At 35.9% G+C, this 21,139-nt stretch overlaps 1 protein-coding gene across 8 annotated transcripts in view; it reads right to left on the reverse strand.

Moving 5' to 3' along the window:
* RNGTT (RNA guanylyltransferase and 5'-phosphatase) overlaps positions 1-21,139 on the reverse strand; it is a 210,225-nt gene that overhangs the window by 157,117 nt on the left and 31,969 nt on the right. The window lies entirely within an intron of this gene.

Consider the following 21,139-nt stretch of genomic DNA (forward strand, 5'->3'; position numbering starts at 1 on the left):
TTCCAGCCCTGTGACAACACTAAACAACACTAAAAGCACAAGAAAAACCAGGCTAGATTCAAAGGCAGGTGAGATCAAAAAGTACTCATACAGGCATTATTACCAAAGACACAAAAACTATCTTGGTATATTACCTCCACCAGTTTATAACTGTTTAAAAATAAAGTATATGTTAATAGTCAGTTTACATAAACATATGATTTACCCTTCTATAGCAGGAAGGTTCCAACTCAAAAACTCGGTTTGAATATAATATATTTTAATGTCTTTTTAAGTTCATTTAAATGTCCTCCTTAATGTTTACCTAAAGTCCAAAATATAAGAACTCTAAAACTATAACTGAATATAGACACTGTTGAATAATTCAATTTTATTAAATCCTCAAAAGTGATAACAGGTTAGCAAGAGAAAATCTTAAGATACATCTTAAAGATTCAAACTAGGAGTTCCTGTTGTGGCTCAGTGGTTAACTAATCTGACTAGGAACCATGAGGTTGCGGGTTCGGTCCCTGGCCTTGCTCAGTGGGTTAAGGATCCGGCGTTGCCGTGAGCTGTGGTGTAGGTCGCAGACGTGGCTCAGATCCTGCGTTGCTGTGGCTGTGGTGTAGGCTCTAGCCTGGGAACCTCCATATGCTGCGGATGCAGCCCTAGAAAAAACAAAAAAAAAAGACCAAAAAAAAAAAAAAGATTCAAACTAAATAAAGTTGGCTAAATAAATGAGTCTCCATCTAATCGGAGAAGAGAAAGATTTCTCTTGGTTTGTAAACATTTCCTTATGCTAAGAAATATGACTTTCAGTCATATATATTAAAAAAAAAAAAAAAAAAGGCCCACAACTGCTAATTAGGTTTAGGCCACTGAACAAACCTGGTCTCTCTCTCTCTGGTATCCTCATCCTGAGAAAATGACATAGATTCTTATTACTTAAAGTGAGGTCCTTGGAACAGTAGCATTGGCATCACCTGGGAACTTGTTAAAAATGCAGAATCTTGGGCCCAACCCAGACTTACTGAATCAGAATACATTTTTAACAAGATCCCCAGGCAATTCGTAAGCACATAAAATTACGAAAAGCACTGGATTAAATAACCTCTAACCATCCTTAACATTCAAATTGCAAAAGAAACAGAAAAGGCATTAAAAAAAAAAAAAAAGAAAGAAAAGCCAGGGAGTTCCCGTCGTGGCGCAGTGGTTAACGAATCCGACTAGGAACCATGAGGTTGCAGGTTCGGTCCCTGCCCTTGCTCAGTGGGTTAACGATCCGGCATTGCCGTGAGCTGTGGTGTAGGTTGCAGACGTGGCTCGGATCCCGCGTTGCTGTGGCTCTGGCGTAGGCCAGTGGCTACAGCTCCGATTCAACCCCTAGCCTGGGAACCTCCATATGCCGTGGGAGCGGCCCAAGAAATAGCAATAATAACAACAACAACAAAAAAGAAAAAAAAAAAAAAAAAAAAAAGCCAAAAAACAGAAATAAAGCAGAAAAGAAATTACAATTTTTAGAAACATGAAAAAAAAAGGAGTTCCCATTGTGGCTCAATGTTAATGAATCTGACTAGGAACCATGAGGTTGCAGGTTCAATCCCTGGCCTCGATCAGTGGGTTAAGGATCCAGCGTTGCCGTGAGCTACGGTGTAGGTCGCAGATGCAACTCAGATCTGGCATTTCTGTGGCTCTGGCATAGGCTGGCGGCTACAGTTCTGATTAGACCCTTAGCCTGGGAACCTCCATATGCCGTGGGTGCAGCCGTAGAAAAGACAAGAAAAAAAAGAAACATAAGAAGAAAAGAGCTTCCATTAAAATGTCTATTTGAAAGTTATATTCAACAGATTTTTCCTCTTTTCTTAGCTACAGAAATACTCTTGTTTTCATGCTGACTTGGGTAAATGAAGCAAAGAGGATGAAAAAGAGAACAAAAAGAAGAGTAAGCAAGATCACAAGTTAGTTCCAATCATAATCTTCTAGTTTTCACATTATACATTATGCAACTTTTGAAACTCACTGTTGATTAGACTAGCTGAAGGAATGTTAATATAACCTACTTTCAATAAAACTTTCCACTAGGGCCCCCCAAAAAGTTCACCTAATGGTCCTTGAATTGTAACTGTCAGTCAATGGAAAATTTGCTATAGGGTCTTCCCCTACCTCCTGTCAGGAAAACTCCTTGAGGAGTCTCAGAAGGGCTGGTTCTCTGTGACATTACCTCTTTCTTTTCTTCCTCCAGTCACAGAAGTAGGTTTTCTGCTTATCCTTCTGCAGCAACTACCCCTCAAGTATTCCCTATCACTATGAAAAACACTCTCCTCCCATACTTTGTATTTCAAAAAAACAGCTCTTTTAAGTACCTCAAAGGCCACTGGCCTTTTGCGGTAAGCAGCCTGAGGCGACCTCTAAAAATGGTTTGCTATTCACTTGACCCATAAAAACCCCATAAAATCATGAGAATCAAGAAGTTCAAATCTTCATGTTCACTTTAAGAACACCCATGACACTGCCCAGGCCATTAAGGGTATGCATATTCGAAAAGCCACCAAGGATCTGAAGGATGTCACTCTACAGAAGCAATGTGTGCCATTTCGTCATTACAATGGTGGAGCTGGTAGGTGTGCCCATACCAAATAGGCCTGGGGCTAGACACAGGGTCAGTGACCCAAAAAGAGTGAATTTTTATTGCACATGCTCAAAAATGCAGAGAGTAATGCTGAACTGAAGGGCTTGGATGTAGAGTCTCCGGTCATTCAGCACATCCAGGTGAACAAAGCCCCCAAAATGCAGCGCAGGACTTATAATAGAGCTCTGGCCAGATCAATCCTTACCTGAGTTCTCCCTGCCACATTAAGATGATCCTTACTGAAAAAGAGCAGATTGTTCCTAAGCCAGAAGAGGAGGTTGCATAGAAGAAAAAGATATCCCAGAAGAAACTGAAGAAACAAAAACTTATGGCCTGGGAATAAATTTCACAAAAATAAATGCAAATAAAAGTTTAAAAAAAAAAAAAAAAAAAGGTTACTGGGCTAACCAACTGATACAGCAATTCCAGGTGCCCTTAAACTTGAAGAAGACTGAGATAAAAGGAAGTTCCCGTCGTGGCTCAATGGAAACAAATCCTACTAGAAACCATGAGGTTGCCGGTTCGATCCCTGGCCTTGCTCAGTGGGTTAAGGATCCAGCGTTGCTGTGGCTGTGGTGTAGGCCGGCAGCCATAGCTCCAATTAGACCCCTAGCCTGGGGACTCTCCATATGCCCTGGGTGCGGCCCTAAAAAGACAAAAGACAAAAAAAAAAAAAAAAAAAAGATTGAGATAAAGGTTCTCCCACCTCACAACTTCCTAAGAACAATTCAAGAAGTAGGAGTTGGTGTCACAGTCAAAATTTAAATCAAAGCAATCATGGCTCAGCAATCATTAAAATTCTGATGTGTTTAAAAATATACAGTAAGAGTTTAATCAGCCACCAGTTTAATAATTTTCTTTCTTTAGTCTAAGCACCTAAAACTGCCCAGTGGCCAGAACTTACAGAGATTCTGGATTTACACCAATGTTGAGGTCAGTCCAGCTCAGGCAGGCTGTTTCTGCCTCATAACTCCCTTTGTGCTGCTCCTCTTGCCCATGTTACTCACCCTCCACTAGTCTTCCCCCTCCTAAGAACTCCCTCCCACATTCTAGAGTCTACATCACATCATTTATAGGCAATTATATTTCATGTTGTTCTCTAACATATTCCATTTTAATCTCGCAATTAAATTTTTACCCATTTAAGGGCATGAACCATGTCTTAAATTTTCTTTTTTTCAAATAGGTACAAATTTTTAAAAATAGAACTTTACCATAACTACAGAATTTCTTTTTAGAAAGTTATAGTTTGATCTATTTTATTTTAGTGAATCTATTAATTTGGTAGAATGTGTAACTATCAACAACACTCACCAGACACTAAGTGTCAAGCAGGATTTGAACCCAGGTCATCTAGTTTCAACACCCAAACTCTTAACCACTATACTACTCTTCTTCTCAAATATATACCTGTTTTTCAAGCTAATATACTTGAGTATTTTGGTTTTTAGAATTTTATTACATAATTATCTTTATACCTAATTCAGACTCACAATCTCTCTTATTTGAAAACTTTGGAGTTAGATGTATTTCAGAACTTTGAAATTTTTAAAAAAATGTGGACAAATACTCTTAAAATATATTAAAAATAAAATAAAACAGACACAAACTAATTTTCCTCTCAAATTAGAAATTTTTTTTTTTTCTTTTTAGGGCCACACCTGCAACAGGAAATTCCCAGGGTCAAATCAGAGCTGCAGCTGGAGCCTACACTGCAGCCACAAGTCACATCTGCAACCCACACCTCAGCTCTCCGCAATGCTGGATCCTTAACCCACTGAGCAAGGCCAGGGATCAAACCCACATCCTCATGGATACTGGTCAGGTTTGTTACCACTGAGCCAGAACAGGAACTCCTAGAAATTTTTTTAAAACAAGCAAATATTTTTGTGTGTTATTTCTATTAGGACAATGAATTTTTTTCTTATTTTAGAGAAAGGGAGAGAAAGACCTAATCTCTAAGAAATTTGAAATAAATCTACTTTTAACACAGATACTGTACTTTACCATACATATTTTACTATAAAAATCCTGTTATTTATTTTAAATCTATAAATAGACTAATAGCACCACTAAGATTATTTTTAAGAGAGTTAATTAAAAACACATGTGGAAAATGCATAACATGACGATGCTTGATTTAATACTGCTCCATGCACATAATGAAATGTAAGTAAGAAAACTACATCTAAGCACTCCAAATGTTTTAAATGACTTTTAATTTCCCCATTTATTAGTATACAATGTTTACTGGATCACACTATTAGAAAGTAACTATTTCACAACAGGTCTTTGTTTATGTTCCCATAAAAGTACTGGGAACAATTCTAGATACAACAATGTCAATAGCTAAACACTGAGATTACAAAAATACAATATGGACTCCTAATATTAAGGCAACTACCAAGGCCAGATCACAGAGTCGATTCAATGTGCATTTGCTTAAAATTCACAATTTAAGCAACAGTTTTGTTTTAGATATATATTATTATGTACCTCTAGCCAGTAGTTTACATTTTATCAAGCTAATATAACTCTTAAAAGGCTTAAAAGCCATTTTAAATAATTCATGGGGAAACAATTTAGTTCTCTGCCCATGCAAAAATATTTTAAAACTTAAATTTTCTAAAGTCTGAGGTGTTACTAAAATAAAAGTTGTCCCAAAAAGTTCACCTGCCAGCAAAAACATCAGCAATAGCAGCAACATCAGAGCTCAGCTAAAAGCCAGGGACATACTGTACTAAGATGAGCTACATATAAAATCATCAAATCAGATATCACGATTTAAAAAAGAGTTGTCAGAATTACTCACTTCCAATTTCTTTACCTAGTTCACAGATACTAATGCCTTTTGAGAACCAGATTACCATAAACACGCAAAAGCTGAATATAGTTCCTAAAGAAACTAAAAATATTAGATGATACATGATTTTTTTTCAAAGAAGGTATATAGTTATAGAAATTTATTTCCCAAAATACAATTGGAGCACATATATTAAAATCACTATTCTTCATATACCAGGTACGGGCCTACCAACTTTTCTACCCTTATGAACATAAATTTCACTATCTAAAATAGAAGAGTTACATTCCAATATCAAGTTTTTCTACAGAATCCTTTGCTCCCAACCCAAACAATTGAGATCAAAACCCAGATGGTATAAAAGAGACTCTTCAAATCATCCTTTCACTCTCTAAGATTCCAACATAAGAACATCAGTTTCCTGACGCAAACAAACCATTTTCAGAGACTTTAATATGGCAAAATCACTTTTACAAAAATAGTTCCAAAATGACACTACATCGTCATCTACAAATAATTCAGATGTGATGCACAAAAGAACAAGGAAACGTAAGCAAAACTCCTATGCTTTCAATACTATTGTATACATGATCCCACTAATCCTTACTAAATTCTTAATAATCCCAAACTAATGTTTTGAGATGTATTGGAAAAACAGTGCACTAGGTAATAGAATGCTACTGCATCACAAAAGCAGCCTGATTAAAGCTGGTCCTCTGCTGCCATCTAGTGCAATCATAAAACGCCAAAACTAAACCAAAAGTGATAGGAAAAAATTTTTTCAGTCATAAATCTGTTTAATAAATCATTAAAATATATTAATTCAAAACATGGCCCTTAAATATCACTGCAAAAAAAACCCCACAAAGATATTTAATACATTGGAGCTTCTTACTTTAAAAAAGTGTGGATGTATTCCCACAAATGCATTCTAGTATATACAGAATGGAGCAAGAAATGATTGTAATGAACTATCAGGTAATAAGAACTCATATCAAAAAATTACCTAGAATAATATTATTACAGTACTGTTTTTTATGAAAGCAAAAATGTCAAAATGATCTAAATTTTCAACCACACAAGATTTCTCAAATAAATTATGGTGCATTCATATAATGGAATATAATGATCCAGTATGGCTCCTTTTCCTCTCGAGATACTATCAAAATGATAACAAAGTTAGATTTTTTTTTTAAATATAAAGACAACTGGTGGTTTTCAAAATAGGTCCACAAATTCTCAAACTCATTGACACTCTTCCTTTTAAGAGGTGGGGCTTAATCTCCCACCCTTGGAGTATGAGCTGGATTTGCATCTCACTTCCAACAAAAAGAATATGACAGAGTTCATTGTAAATCACTTTGAGATTAACTTAGATTATAAAAAGACTACTACTTTCATCCTGAATATCTTGGAATATCTTGAATCACTTGCTCTGAAAAAGATCAGAGAAGAAAAAAGAATCTAGGGGATATAACCATCAATAGTAGTGCTAGAAAAGGAAAATTTAAAAAAAGAGGAACTAAAATATCAGATAAAATTTCCATTAGTGGAATAACTCAGATTTTCAGATTCAAAGAGATCACCAAGCACTCAGCACAATGAATGGAAAGGTGGAAGTAGGAGAACCCCATATAATCAGAAAGCACTGGGAAACTTTAAGGCAAGAATAAAGAGAAAATCCTGAAGGTACCCAGAGGCACAGCACTTACAAGAAGTCAATCAGAATAATATCAGACCTTTTATCAGTGGCAGAGGTTAAAAGAAGATATCTAAGTCTGATGTGTTTGTTTTTTTCTTTTGGCCGCATCCACAGCATGCAGAAGTTCCTGGGCTAGGGACAGAACCTGAGCCACAGCAGTGACAATGCCAAATCCTTAAGAGCTGGGTCCCCAGGGAATCCTGAAGTCAAGTTTTTAAGAGAATATTAAAGAGAAAAATCACTTCTAATCTAAAATTTTATACATAGTCAAACCACTAAATATAGGACCAGAGTGACAGCATTTTCATACACCTAAGTATATGTGGGGTTTTTTCCTACACATACTTTCTTAGGATGTGAACTAAAGAGGTGCCTCTGCAAAGTGAGAGAATAAATCTAAAGAAAGAAAGAAAAGGGATGGAAAGACAGGGGAGGAAAGAAAAACACAAAATCCCAGACAACTAGATCCTACTAGGAAAATGTTGAGGACAGAGCATCATACAAAGGCTAGAAATCATAGAAGGCTCTAAAAGAGAAAAGCAGTTTTAGCATAACAAAAAATAATTGAAAAAAGAAATAAATGACTAAAACCTTGGAAAAAACTTTATAGGGGAAAGGCAATTATTAGAGTTAAAAAAGAAACTATTTAAATTCAACAAAAGGAACATTCCACTCAAAGTGGCAGATTAGGCATGACTGAGAACTCTGGGCAAGTTAGCTTTCTCAGTCAGCTCCATTCCTTCACTGCTGCGCTTTCAGTGGATCTGCAGTTGAGAAGTAAGCAAAGAACACTTTCCAGCTCCCTGGAAGGAGACTAGGGGGGAAAGGAGGAAGGGAAAAACCTAGTGACCTGCTTCTGGCAGCATCTCAGGCAGAACGAACCATTTACAACAGCAGCCACAGGAGGATGGGCCCCTCCTTGGCTCCAGTGCCGCAGTGGGGAGTGCATCCCAACAGCAGCAGCCAGAGGAGCAGTGCCTCCTCCAAGTCTCAGCAGCACACAGCAACCAGGCTCTAATCAGAGGTAGTAGCAGCTGGCTGAACTCCAGGTGATCCTTTTGCTCCTATATCCTTTCGAAGCCTTTGAACCCCGCTCTATGTATTAAATCCCTCTGTGGGAGTTCCCACTGTGGCACAGTGGGTTAAGAATCTGACTGCAATGGCTTGGGTCACTGTGGAGGTGCAGGTTCAATCCCTGGCCTGGCACAGTGTGTTAAAGGATCTGGGGCTGCCATAGCTTCAGCACAGGTCACAGCTGCAACTCAGATTTAATCTCTGGCCTAGAACCTTCCATATGCCACAGATGTGGCCATAAAATTTAAAAAAAGAGAAAAAAAAATCCTATGTGTTTGAAATATTAGAGTGATTTCTTTTCATGCCATAAAAAAGGAAATCTAGGGAGTTCCCATTATGGCTCAGGTTACGAACCTGACTAGTGTCCATGAGGGTGTGGGTTCAATCCCTGACCTCATTCAGTGGGTTGACCATCTGGCATTGCCATGAGCTGTAGTGTAGGTTGAAGATGTGGCTCAGATCCTGCATTGCTGTGGCTGTGGCACAGGATGGCAGCTGCAGCTCAATTCAACTGATAGCCTGGGAACTTCCATATGCCACAGGTGCAGCCCTAAAAACAAAAACAAAAAAAAAAGGAAATCTATTTCTTTTCGCTAATCTAAACCAGTTCCAGTGAAAAAATTAAGTATTTTTAGAATTCAAATTCAGCCATACACTTACAGAAAACAAAAACCCTACGTTTAACAAACAGCATGTATATGTAAACAGAGTTGACACTATTAGAGTTAGAGCTGATATACAGAAGTAAAGGAAGACAGGGAACTCTAAAGTCCTCATCTTAGAAGACTTTAAGAAACACTACGTAAGGGTGTTTAAGTTAGTATAAACACACAGGCATGATCAATGAGGAAGTAATAATAATCTTTTACCTATGAGAAACAAGGAGGGAGAAAGGGGCACATAGATTTTGGTGGGCTACCTCCTCAGTGAACATGTTAAGAACTCACTTAAAGTTGATTTTAATAAACAGCAACATAAACACATTAATTATACAGCGGTTTGGGGATAACCACAAAGTAAGTTAAAAAAAAAAAAAAAAAAAAAAAAAAAAAGAATGAGGAGTTCCTGTCGTGGCACAGCAAGAAACTTATCTGACTAGGAACCATGAGGTTCGACCCCGGGCCTCACTCAGTGGGTTAAGGATCCGGCGTTGCCATGAGCTGTGGTGTAGGTCACAGACGCGTTCAGATCCCGAGTTGCTGTGGCTGTGGTGTAGGCTGGCAGCTGTAGCTCCGATTAGACCCCTGGCCAGGGAATCTCCATATGCTGCAGGTGCGGCCCTAAAAAGAAAGAAAGAAAGAAAAAAAAAAAAAGAATAGTTAATAAGTGGTTGCCTTTAGGGAGCAAAACTGATAGAAGGAAGGGATGGAGAAGGGATCTAAATCATAAACTTTCTAGTACTACTTGATTTATCTAACCATAAGCAAAGACTACCTTAATAAAGAAATTTATTTTGGTCCACTAACAGAAAAATGTTTAATGAAATAAAAATATTTAGGGTTCATTAATTAAAAATAGCAGATTACTAAACTATAAATCATAGATACTAAACAGTGTATGTAGGAAATGTACTTCACCTAATAGAAGTGCCATTATAGCAGGAACCATTGTAATTTCCACCACCAAGAATGATACATTGCCCATAATATGCACTAAAAAATACTGTGTAATGAATACATTTTCACTTAACAAAATAATATTTATATATAGAGACACAGATCTGGAAATACACACACCAACGTTAGCAGCAACATCTCTAACAGGTGAAATTATGACTGCTTTTCATTTTTTTTCCTTTTCCTTATCATCCCTTTATAATTCTTCCATAATGAATACAAAGTACTTTTAAAATGAGGGAAAATATTTCTAAAGTCACTATAATCTTTTTCATTAAAGCTTTTCATCTTGTGACCAGAATCACAAAATAAAACAAAGACATTTTATATGTGTGTGTGTGTATATATATTATATATATATACATATATAGTCCAAATTAGAAAAGTCACAACTAGTAAAAATGGAAAAGGTTTATTAGCAGAGTATAGACATATTCATTGAACTTGACCTAATTAAGAGGATTTGAAAATCTTTAGGTAACAGAATACTGCAAAATTATTATTCTTGCACAGATCAGGTAATTAGTTCCAATACTGATAAACAAATTTCATGAGTCTATTCTGAGACTAAGAAGCCTCTCGTGGTTATTTTAATTAGTTACTTTTAGATTAAGTAGCTCTGGTCATAAATGAGAACACAGAATATTAGACTTCAAAGTATAAAATCAAATGATATATTCATTTGCACTAATTACCATGAATGTTACAGGTTATGCTTTTTAGAACTTCATAGCCTTGAACAAATTAAATATGTAAAGTACAGTATCCTTTTAACAGCTCTTCCATTTGAGAGTGATGCCACATGGATTACTTGGATTTTCCTTGATCTAGAATAAAATTTAAAAGGCTCTTAAAATGGTTTGGGTATGAAAGGTATGAAAAACATTTTGGTTTTTATAAAACAATCAGTCTTCATGAGAAAAAAAGATCAAAAATATGCCAAAGGCTTTGTTTTATTTTACATCTGTCCCTGACCTAGCTGATTACTTTCTGTTTTCTTGTGCATGGGGCAGGCACTCTTAAAATATCAATTACAATGCTTTCAAACAATTTTTCACTGATTCACAAAGAACAGACTTGTTTTTTCCTTTTTACCCAATCTAGTACATACCATTTCTACTATCATACATAATAGACTAGAGCAGGCAAGCAAATAGCCAGTTCTTAAAGGATCATGGAATTGCAAAAAAGTAAGCATGAAAATCCCCTTACATCTCATCCAACAAACAGTTCCATAGTAGGAGGCATATGTCCTCTGGTGTGGTTAGTGGTACTATTCAATACTAAATATCCAGTGTGTATCTCCTCTATTCCACTACTAAAGGTAAACATCCATCTAGGACACCAATTATTATACTCCTAAAATCAAAATGAGCACCCATATTTCATATGGACTATCAAGTAATGTTTCTTAGCAGTTCTTTGTTATCTCTCCTTATTTATTCTGCTCTGTACTATACAGTTTTACTACATCTCTTAAAATGTCTTAAAGCTGCTTCAAGGGCAATAATTGTATTGTTTTCCTACAGTGCCTTGTATTGTCTTCAAGACCTTCTATCTCCTGTAGCTTAATAGTTATCTAGTAAAGCAATAAATACTATTTCTGCAATATTCCTTATAATTTTCCCATTAAGGGAAAGGTGCAATGCAATTCCAGTTACCACCACAAAGCGATTTGACATAAAGTTTTCTCCAGTTTACAACAGAACAGCTTATATCATATCCATTTATATGGAGAATCAGGCAGTGAGAAAAGGCAGCAGCAGGCAGGAAGATGGAAGCATTGTGTTCAGAAAACCAAACAACCAACCCTTAACACTGATTATCCCAAAGAGTGGGATAAAAGTTCTCACAAGGAGAACTTCTCATCTCCCCATATGAGGAGGACATTATCGCAATAAGCATATTTTAAGACAAAAATTCACCTATAAGAATAAAATAGTTAAAAGTACCAAAGAAATGCTGAAAAAGAATAGTGAAGACAGCATCTGGCAACAAAGGGAAAAAATACATGTATTATATACAGTACAGTGGTAAAGATCCTAGACTCTAGAATCAGACCACCCACATTCAGTCCATTCCTGTTACTTAACATAACTGTGGACTTGGAAAACTTACTTGCCTTTACATGCCTCATTTTCCTCTTTCAGAAAACAGGGATAGGAGTCCCCATTGCGGCGCAGCAGAAACAAATCCGACTAGAAACCATGAGGTTTCAGGTTCAATCCCTGACCTCACTGAGTTAAGGACCCAGCGTTGCCGTGAGCTGTGATGTAGGATCGGAAATAGTGTTGCTGTTGCTGTGGCTGTGGGCTGGCAGCTATAGCTCCAATTAGACCCCTCGCCTGGGAACCTCCATATGCCACGAGTGTGCCCTAAAAAGCAAATGAAAGAAGGAAAGAAGGAAAGAAGGAAAGGAAGGAAGGAAGGAAGGAAGGAAGGAAGAAAGGGTGGGACAATGGGGATAATAATAGCACGTATACCTCACAGAGTTGTGCACATGAGATACTCTGTATAAAAGACTCAGAATGATGTCTCCTATCATACCTAAGTGCTCAACAGGTGTTATCTGTTAAAATACAATTGTTACCATAGCCAAAATACATAATAGAGAAGTTCTCATTGTGGCTCGGTGGTAACAAACCCAACTAGCATCCACGAGGACACAGGTTCAATCCCTGGCCTCACTCAGTGGGTTAAAGATCCGGCATTGCCATGAGCTGTGGTGTAGGTCGCACACATGGCTTGGATCTGGCATTGCTGTGGCTCTGGCATAGGCCAGCAGCTGTAGGTCTGATTTAACCCCTAGCCTGGGAGCCTGGGAACTTCCATATGCCGCACACATGGCCCTAAAAACACCAAAACAAAACAAAACAAAAAAACCCGTAATAGACTTGTGCAACCATACTGATGTGCTCCAAAATGCTAATTAAGCCAATAACAAGTTTCACTTTCCAATTGTCAACCTGGCTACATTATTATTTATACTAAATGAAACTACCCAAAATTGCCAAGGATGCAGTAAAATGGGCTCTTTGGGTGATGGTGTTTAAGGTGTATCACACAACCTTTGGCAAGATGTGGCAAGGACTTTAGAAGTTCCCATACTCTTTATCAAGTAATACTGTTTTCATCATAACCTACACAAAGATGGGTATTAGGAGTTATTTATAAAAGAAAAAAAAAACTGGAAACAGTCCAAATGCTTCAATAGTAGAGAGCAAAAATTTTATCTTGGCATCAATTAAATAGTATTTTTTAAAGTATGTTCTAAAAATGGAAAATGCTCACATTAAGAAATAAAAATGATCATATTAAAGAGGTTAGTTCTAATTACCTAAGTTCAGGAAAAGCTCTGGCATATGGTAGATGTGCAATAAATAGCTGTTGACTGTATATACGACTGTAAGAGACAAGTTTAATCTCTTTATCCTATATAACCTCCTTATATATTTGGGTCCTGTAGCCTAGCTCTATTTAAAAAAAAAAAAAAAATATATATATATATATAGATATATATAAAGAGAGAATTTAGAAACATATATACATAAAGAGAGAGAATTTAGAAACAAAAAAGGATTTTTTTTCTAACATTTCAAAGTTCCAGATGTTTGCTATTCCTAAAACATGGGCAACCTCAAATTCTAACCAGGGATTGCAACAGATGTTTTACCTATATCTGTTTAGCTCTAAGAGTTTTCTTGCCAGATATGGTAATGAATTTAGTTGATTTTTATTTTTAAGTATCATTTGAGAAACAATATCTCTACTAATAATAAGTAGTAATTCTCACACTTAGGACTGAATTGAAGAAACTGATAAAGGATCTTTTATCCTTCAGTAAATCTTAAAGATGTGACTAGCTGATATCTATTTCAAAGTCTGATTTTAAAATATTAGAATACCTACTATTCTGGTAGGTATTAGATACCTACTTTTCTTCCTGAACAATAACTATCCCACATCCTCAGAGAATGAATTCTGGGAAACCACACGATAGTTACCGTGTGAAAATGATTTTCCAAAGAGTCTTAAACTATGACAACAATAATATTTATTGACCATACTAATAAGCATTTTATATGAATTTCCTTTCATCAATTAGTGGACAAATTCTTAGCAGTATCCTTAACACAGTGGCTGGCCAAATACTGTTCTTGTTTAAGGCACTGATTTTTAAACTGTGTCCAACAGGGCACTAGAGGCCGTGGTTCCCAAACCTGGCTAGAAATCACGATCAACTGGGGTGCTTTCAAAAACGCAAATTCTCAGAGCCAACTAAGGCTATGATTTGGATGTCTGAATTACTTTTTTTTTTTAAATTAACAAACTAGTAATATAATTATGATGATAATGTAACCCAAACACACAATGGTACTTGGGACTTGCTGCCCTAAAAAGTTCCATGGTGACCTTAGAGATCACCCAGAATGCTGCTGCCCTGAAATGTTCAACAACCAAAACAGTCCCACTTTTGTCTTTTATATAATGGGGCTCCAAGTAAGATTTGGGCTTGGAGAAGGATTAAAAGTAAAATGAGTTCCACTACTTTCTTTTTTAACCAATTTACTACCAGATATCACCAATTATAACTTCAGATCAGTAAACAGTGCTTCTGACTGACCTTTAATCACTCCTTGTCTCCCTTCTCCATGAGAAGGAAAAAAAAAAAAAAAAAAACCGGTATCATGGCTTTATTGTGTTCCTCCCAGATGCAAGAAAAGTGGTCTGAATTCCTCATAGTATGTAGGGATTCAGGGTTTTTTTGAAACTACTGCTAAAAAAAAAAAAAAAAAAAAAAAAAAAAAAAACCACAGAGCCAGAGGGAGTTCCCTGGTGGCCTAATGGTTAAGGACTTGGCATTGTCAAAGCTGTGGCTTGGGTTTGATCCCTGGCCATTCAAACTTCCCCATGAGCAAGAACAGGGGTAAAAAAGGGTGGGGGGAAGGCTGGAAAAACTGAACTGGAGTTTTTAAATTATATAATCTGGTCCACATTCTCTCAAAGGGTTTTTGGTTATCACCAGAGGTATGACATTAAACTATCAATAAGTCTCAAAATTAGTTGACTATATAATGAAGAAAACTACCTTCAACCATATTTTAGACATCCCAATTCTAGAATACAGAACTATGGGGGTGAGGGGCGGGGAAGCTAAAGAACAGAAGACCAGGGTTGTACTGCTGATTTTGCCACTATCTAGTTATATGATTAAAGCAAATATTTTATTTTCTGGATTTTGGCCCCTCAAACACATTCACAAAAATGCTAAGTCTTTCCAAAATAATTTAAAAATTAAAAGTCCTTGCCAAGTGAAATTTTTTTTACTAGTGAGTTTCTGTTAGATATAATGTTACGGATCTAACTAATACTTACTAGAAATAAGATAGGAGATAAATTCTTATTTAATAGCAATATACAAAGATCTTATGTCATATATATATCATAAACTACTTGCTTTTCAGTCAAAAGAAAACTAGAGCTAAACAGAAATTAATATTTGCTCTGATGTCCTCCCTCAAGTGGAACTTAAAAATAGCTAAGTGAGCAAATCTAAATTACAGTTGTATATACATCATCACTTCATTGATATTACTTGATTTACGCATTCTGTTCCTAAATAGTATAAAAACGTAGTTTGTTTGTAGTTCACTGAAAATTATTCCAGAGACATCCAAAACCTCTTTAATATTCCTCTCAGTATAGAAAACGTTCCTAGCATACCACTTTATCCACACTACTCCTGTCTGAACATTAAGCTCCATTCATTAGAATAAACATCTGCTACAAACATTATTAATGAGATACATGTCAAAGGATGCAAGCAGGTTAGTAACTACCTGGGGTAATTACACTGTTCTGTATAAAAACCATCAGAGCAGCAAATACAGAAGCTGCCTGAACATCTTGTAAATAGTTTATCCACACAACAGCTATTTCTACAAGTCACTAAGTACCTTTGTCAGGACACATATAGCATGACCACACGTTGAATACTCGGTTATAACAAAGGCATGGACATGAAATTTTTGAGGAAAAAAAAAACAATTTATCTTTCAAATTTATATATTTAATGAATTACTTGCATTAAAAATCCTGTCAGAGTACCAGGGGCTAACAAATAACACACAATTAATGAGAAGAAGAACTTATTTCAATTTTTATAATTTACTGAGGTAAATTTTTAAACAAAAATATCTTTATATTAAACTTATGTCTTCTTACCTTAAGTTCACTTTTACACTTTCTTATAAAGAAAGAAAAAATCTGAGATGTTAAAATAGTCTTTTTTCAAAAGAATGTATTCAATCATACATTGGTAAGCTATGACCAAAAGGCCAACTCTGGCCTACAACTTGTTTTTATAAATAAAATTTTATTGGAACATGGTTACACTCATTTCTTTATGTAGGAACAGCAGAATATAGCTGCTTTTGCACTGCGGAGCTGAGTAACTGAGTCAGAAACCACATGACCACAAAGCCTAAAAACATTTACTATCTAGCCCTAACAGAAAACATTTGCTGCACTGTGAATTAGGTGAAAAACTTAACAGATGAGGCTTCTGTCTTAAGCATTCCTGATCCATTCAGCACCTGACACAGAGCCCTGGAGGTAATACGCTTTCAATTTCATTTCTGAATGCATGAAAGAGGAGGATGCCCAGCCCAGGGTTCAGGAGGAATGAATCTGTCTATGATTTCCTCCAAGGAGCATTATACAAGTGTATTTCACTTAAATAGATGTGTTATAAAAAGCTGACTATAAACTACATTTCCATAAATGTCCAAGTGGTTTTCCTTTTATTTCCACAATAATTTTCCTTGTAAGCCATGTCCCACATTTACTTTGCATACTCAGTTTTTCTTAAAGCAAGGATGCTTGTATATGTCTGTGTATTATATGTGTGTGTGTATGGTATTTTAAATTACTTCACTTAACCCTTTTACAACAACTTGGGGCGGGGAGGAGGGGGGAATGGACCACATGTATCTTACATATATCCAAACAAAAGTTCTTTCTTAGGGACGTCTAGCTTTATTTTACCCTAGTATCCTTTTCCTTGAAATATGCTTCTCCTTTCTTTTTTTTTTTTTTTTTTTTTTTTTTGCTAAATGGTTCACATGTTTGCTTTGAAATTAATGTGATCTTTTAAAATCTCAAAATTTCCCAACTACCATAAGTGTTTCCATAGCTTTCATGTGAAGACTGGCAGCTTCACAGACTAATTCATCCAATAAACATTTACTGAGTGCCCACCATGTGCCAGGCACTGTTCTAGGCATGAGGGACATAGTAGTTTAAAAAGACAAACATTTCAGCCCTCATGAGATTTGCTTTCATTATGATTACTGATTCATTAGAAAGCTTTGCTTGTCTACTACAAATTATTCACATAGCAATAATTTTTTTATTATTTTTTTTTTATTATGGCCATGCCTGTGGCATGTCAAAATTCCCAGGCCAGAGATGAAACTGGCACCACACAGCAACCCAAGCCACAGAAGTGACAACACCAGATCCTTAACCCACTGAGCTACCACGGAACTTCACAATACATTTTTCTTAAATTCTGAGTCATTTTCTTTTACTTTATTACTTGCATTACAATAGTAGTTACAAAAAAATAATAATTTGGTTTTTATTTAGGTAAGAATTCAGAAACCATTTAAATTAAATTTATAATATTTAATCTCTAGATTAAATTAAATCAAGATTAATTCTAAAATTTTTATATATTTATAATTGTCTACCACTTTCACACAGATGTTGCATTTTGAATGAATTTTGAAAATTGTTACTTTTTATTGCATTACGAACTCTGTTAATAAACTAAGTACACAAAAAAATTCTACTAGGAGTGCCCACTATGTCACAGCAGGTTAAGAATTCATGTCTCTGCAATCAAAAAACAAAACAAAACAATAGCTCAAATTACTTTAGCTAATAATTTAGGGGGTCTGACAATACTTAGATATAGAAAAGGGATTATAAAACTGTGGGGATAAGGGGAGAAGGATGGCAGAATACAAATGACAGTTTGCAGACTTTATTTTGCTCAAGGTTTGCCAGGACCACAGCCTGAGTATTACGGAGAAGGCAACGCAGCAGTAAGAAGATCCAGAATATGAAACTCATCAGATCAAAGCTCTGCCTCGTGCCCCCAAACCCCCAGACTATTTTGTAGTACAAAGCCTAGAGACAGACACCTTTGCTTCTCACCTTTTGCACTAGTTCTCCATTCAAAGAAGCAGGGAATAAACCCATCTGTTAAGACACTGTTATAATATTAAAATATATATTATATATATGTTATATTATAATATTAAAATATGTATTATATGTCATATATACTATATATAACATATATATTAAAAATATGTCTCAACAACTTAACTTCTGCTGATCCTTATTACCAATTTAACAGACATGATTCTAAACGTATTCTAATCCAAACAGTTAAGTATAATTTTAACATTCTGAAAATAAGCAATGAGGCTCATTTTACTTATCCTTCAAAAATATATATGTATGGGGAGGAGGACATGGAAGAGGAAAATAACCCAAACTGTCTATATATCTGTGAATCTTTAACTATATCCATCCTTGTAGATTCATCCTTACAGAATGAATACTCCTGGAAACACACAAGGTAAACAACTTTTTCATTTTATCTCTCTACACTGCTTGAATTATCATGTATTATTTCTAAAGCTAGTTCCTTTTTAAAGTAAATTCAAAATACTATAAACAAAGAACATATATATATGTAAAACATACTTGTTATTTAACTATTTGGAGTCACCATACCAAGTATTAATATTAAAAACAATAACTGCTTTACAACCACAAGAATAATGTCAGTATTATGATATTGGTAGAGGTTATCTCCAGGTGATAAATTAACTATTTTTATTTTCTTCTTTTTATTTGTTAGTTTCTTTTTTTTTTTTTTTCTCGTTTTTTTTTAGGGCCGCACCCACAGTATATGGAAATTGCCAGGCTAGGGGTTGAACTGAAGCTGCAGCCACTGGCCTATGCCACAGCCATAGCAACACCAAATCCAAGCCAGATCCAAGCCACGTCTGAGACCTACACCAGAGCTCACCGCCAATGCCAGATCCTTAACCAACTGAGCAAAACCAAGGATTGAACCTGAGTCCTCATGGATACTCGTCAGGATCTTTACTGTTGAGCCACGACAGGAACTCCTTATTTGTTATTTTCTGAACTTTATTTAAGGAACCTGTTACCAACAAAATCCAAAAAAAGCTAAAAAATGCTAAGTTGAAGAGAAAGATTGTTTCCACTAAAAAAAAAAAAAATTTAAAGAAAGTATTTTGATACATCCCCAAATAATAAAAATAAAGTATAACAAATTACCAGAAAGCATGTCATGTTGAAATAATATCACTATATTAACCTAATATTAAAATCAAATTGTATTTGCCCTGCTCCATATTTCAATATGTAGCTTTTAAGGTCATCACAAGTGAAATACAGATGAAGACAGCATGATAAAAAAGACATAATTATCACTTTGGCACTCAAAGACTTTTCCTAAAAGTTATATTCAATCCATATTAACTTCAAAAGAACCTTTTAATACTAAAATATGAAAACAAGATTCTGAAGAGATATCTTCTTTCCCATTTCTATTACGGCATTATTCACAAAGCCAAGATATGAAAACAACCTAAGTATCCACCAACGGATGAACAGATAAAGATGTGGCATATGTATATATATACAATGGAATATTATTCAGCCATGAGAAAGAAGGACATCCTGTCATATGCGACAACACAGACAGAACTCGAAGGCATTATGCTAAGTGGTATTAAGTCAGACAGAGAAAGACAAATGCTGTATGGTACCACTTACATGTGGAATCTAAAAAAGCCAACTCACAGAAACAGAATAGAACGGTGGGTTTCCAGGAGCTAAGAGGGTGAAGAAAATGAGGAGGTACTGGTCAAAGGGTACAAACTGCCAGTTATAAGACAAATAATTTCTGAAGATATAATGCATGACATAATGATGACAGTTAATACCATATTACATACAAAGCTGGGGAAAAAACTGAAATATACATATTTCACGTACATACTTATGTACTCCTAATTATTTTAAAATATTTTCTTCATCATGAAAGACTTTTACATTAATATCTGTTAAAATAATTATCTCAACTATTATAAGATTTGCAGAATGAATAAATACACACAGCAAAGATACAAAAAACGGATTACAAAAAAGAAAGAAAAAGTTGAATGTTATTGAGGAAGCATAAAACTTATACTAATAGGAGTTCCTATCGTGGCGCAGTGGTTAGCAAATCCTACTAGGAACCATGAGGTTGCAGGTTCAGTCCCTGGCCTTGCTCAGTGGGTTAAGGATCGGGCCTTGCCGTGAGCTGTGGTGTAGGTTGCAGACGCGGCTCGGATCCCGCGTTGCTGTGGCTCTGGCGTAGGCTGGTGGCCACAGCTCCGATTAGACCCCTAGCCTGGGAACCTCTATATGCTGAGGGTGCGGCCCAAGAAATGGCAAAAAGACAAAAAAAAAAAAAATTATAAAAAAACTTATACTGGGAGTTCCCGTCGTGGCGCAGTGGTTAACGAATCCGACTAGGAACCATGAGGTTGCAGGTTCGATTCCTGCCCTTGCTCAGTGGGTTAAGGATCTGGCGTTGCCGTGAGCTGTGGTGTAGGTTGCAGACGCGGCTCGGATCCCGCGTTGCTGTGGCTCTGGCGTAGGCTGGCGGCTGCAGCTCCGATTCGACCCCTAGCCTTGGGAACCTCCATATGCCGCGGGAGCGGCCCAAGAAATAGCAACAACAACAACAAAAAAGACAAAAGACAAAAAAAAAAAAAAAAAAACTTACACTAATAAATATTTTTAAATTTAGGAATATGAAATTTGAAGGTAAGCTTTGTTGTAAGAATACAACCTTAAGAGTATAAAATTATAAAAATTATTAACAAGGATTAAGAGAAAAAGAAAAACTATCAAAGGAACAAAATTCAGAATGAATCAAGGAGACTTGGTAATTTTTAGATTATAAACTGATAACACATCTGTTAATTTTAGAAGTGCCCAATAATCATTAAAGAAAATGTAGTGGGTGGCAGACATACCAAAAAGCACAATATTATTAAGAAAAAACATTTTCATATTTAAATTTAGTATAGATTTATGTCAAACTAACATAACTCTAAAACCAAAAATTTAGCCGAATGAGAGTTAACAGTATTACACAGCTTAAGAATACTAGCAAAGCTGGAGTTCCCTTGTGGCCAACAAGCTAAGGATCCAGCATTGCCACTGCAGTGGTT

This window comes from Sus scrofa, chromosome 1 (genome assembly GCF_054392235.1).
Source record: "Sus scrofa isolate SSC_HxYL_T2T_F1_AM1 chromosome 1, Sscrofa_HxYL_maternal_Yorkshire_Landrace_v2.0, whole genome shotgun sequence".
NCBI lineage: Eukaryota > Metazoa > Chordata > Mammalia > Artiodactyla > Suidae > Sus > Sus scrofa.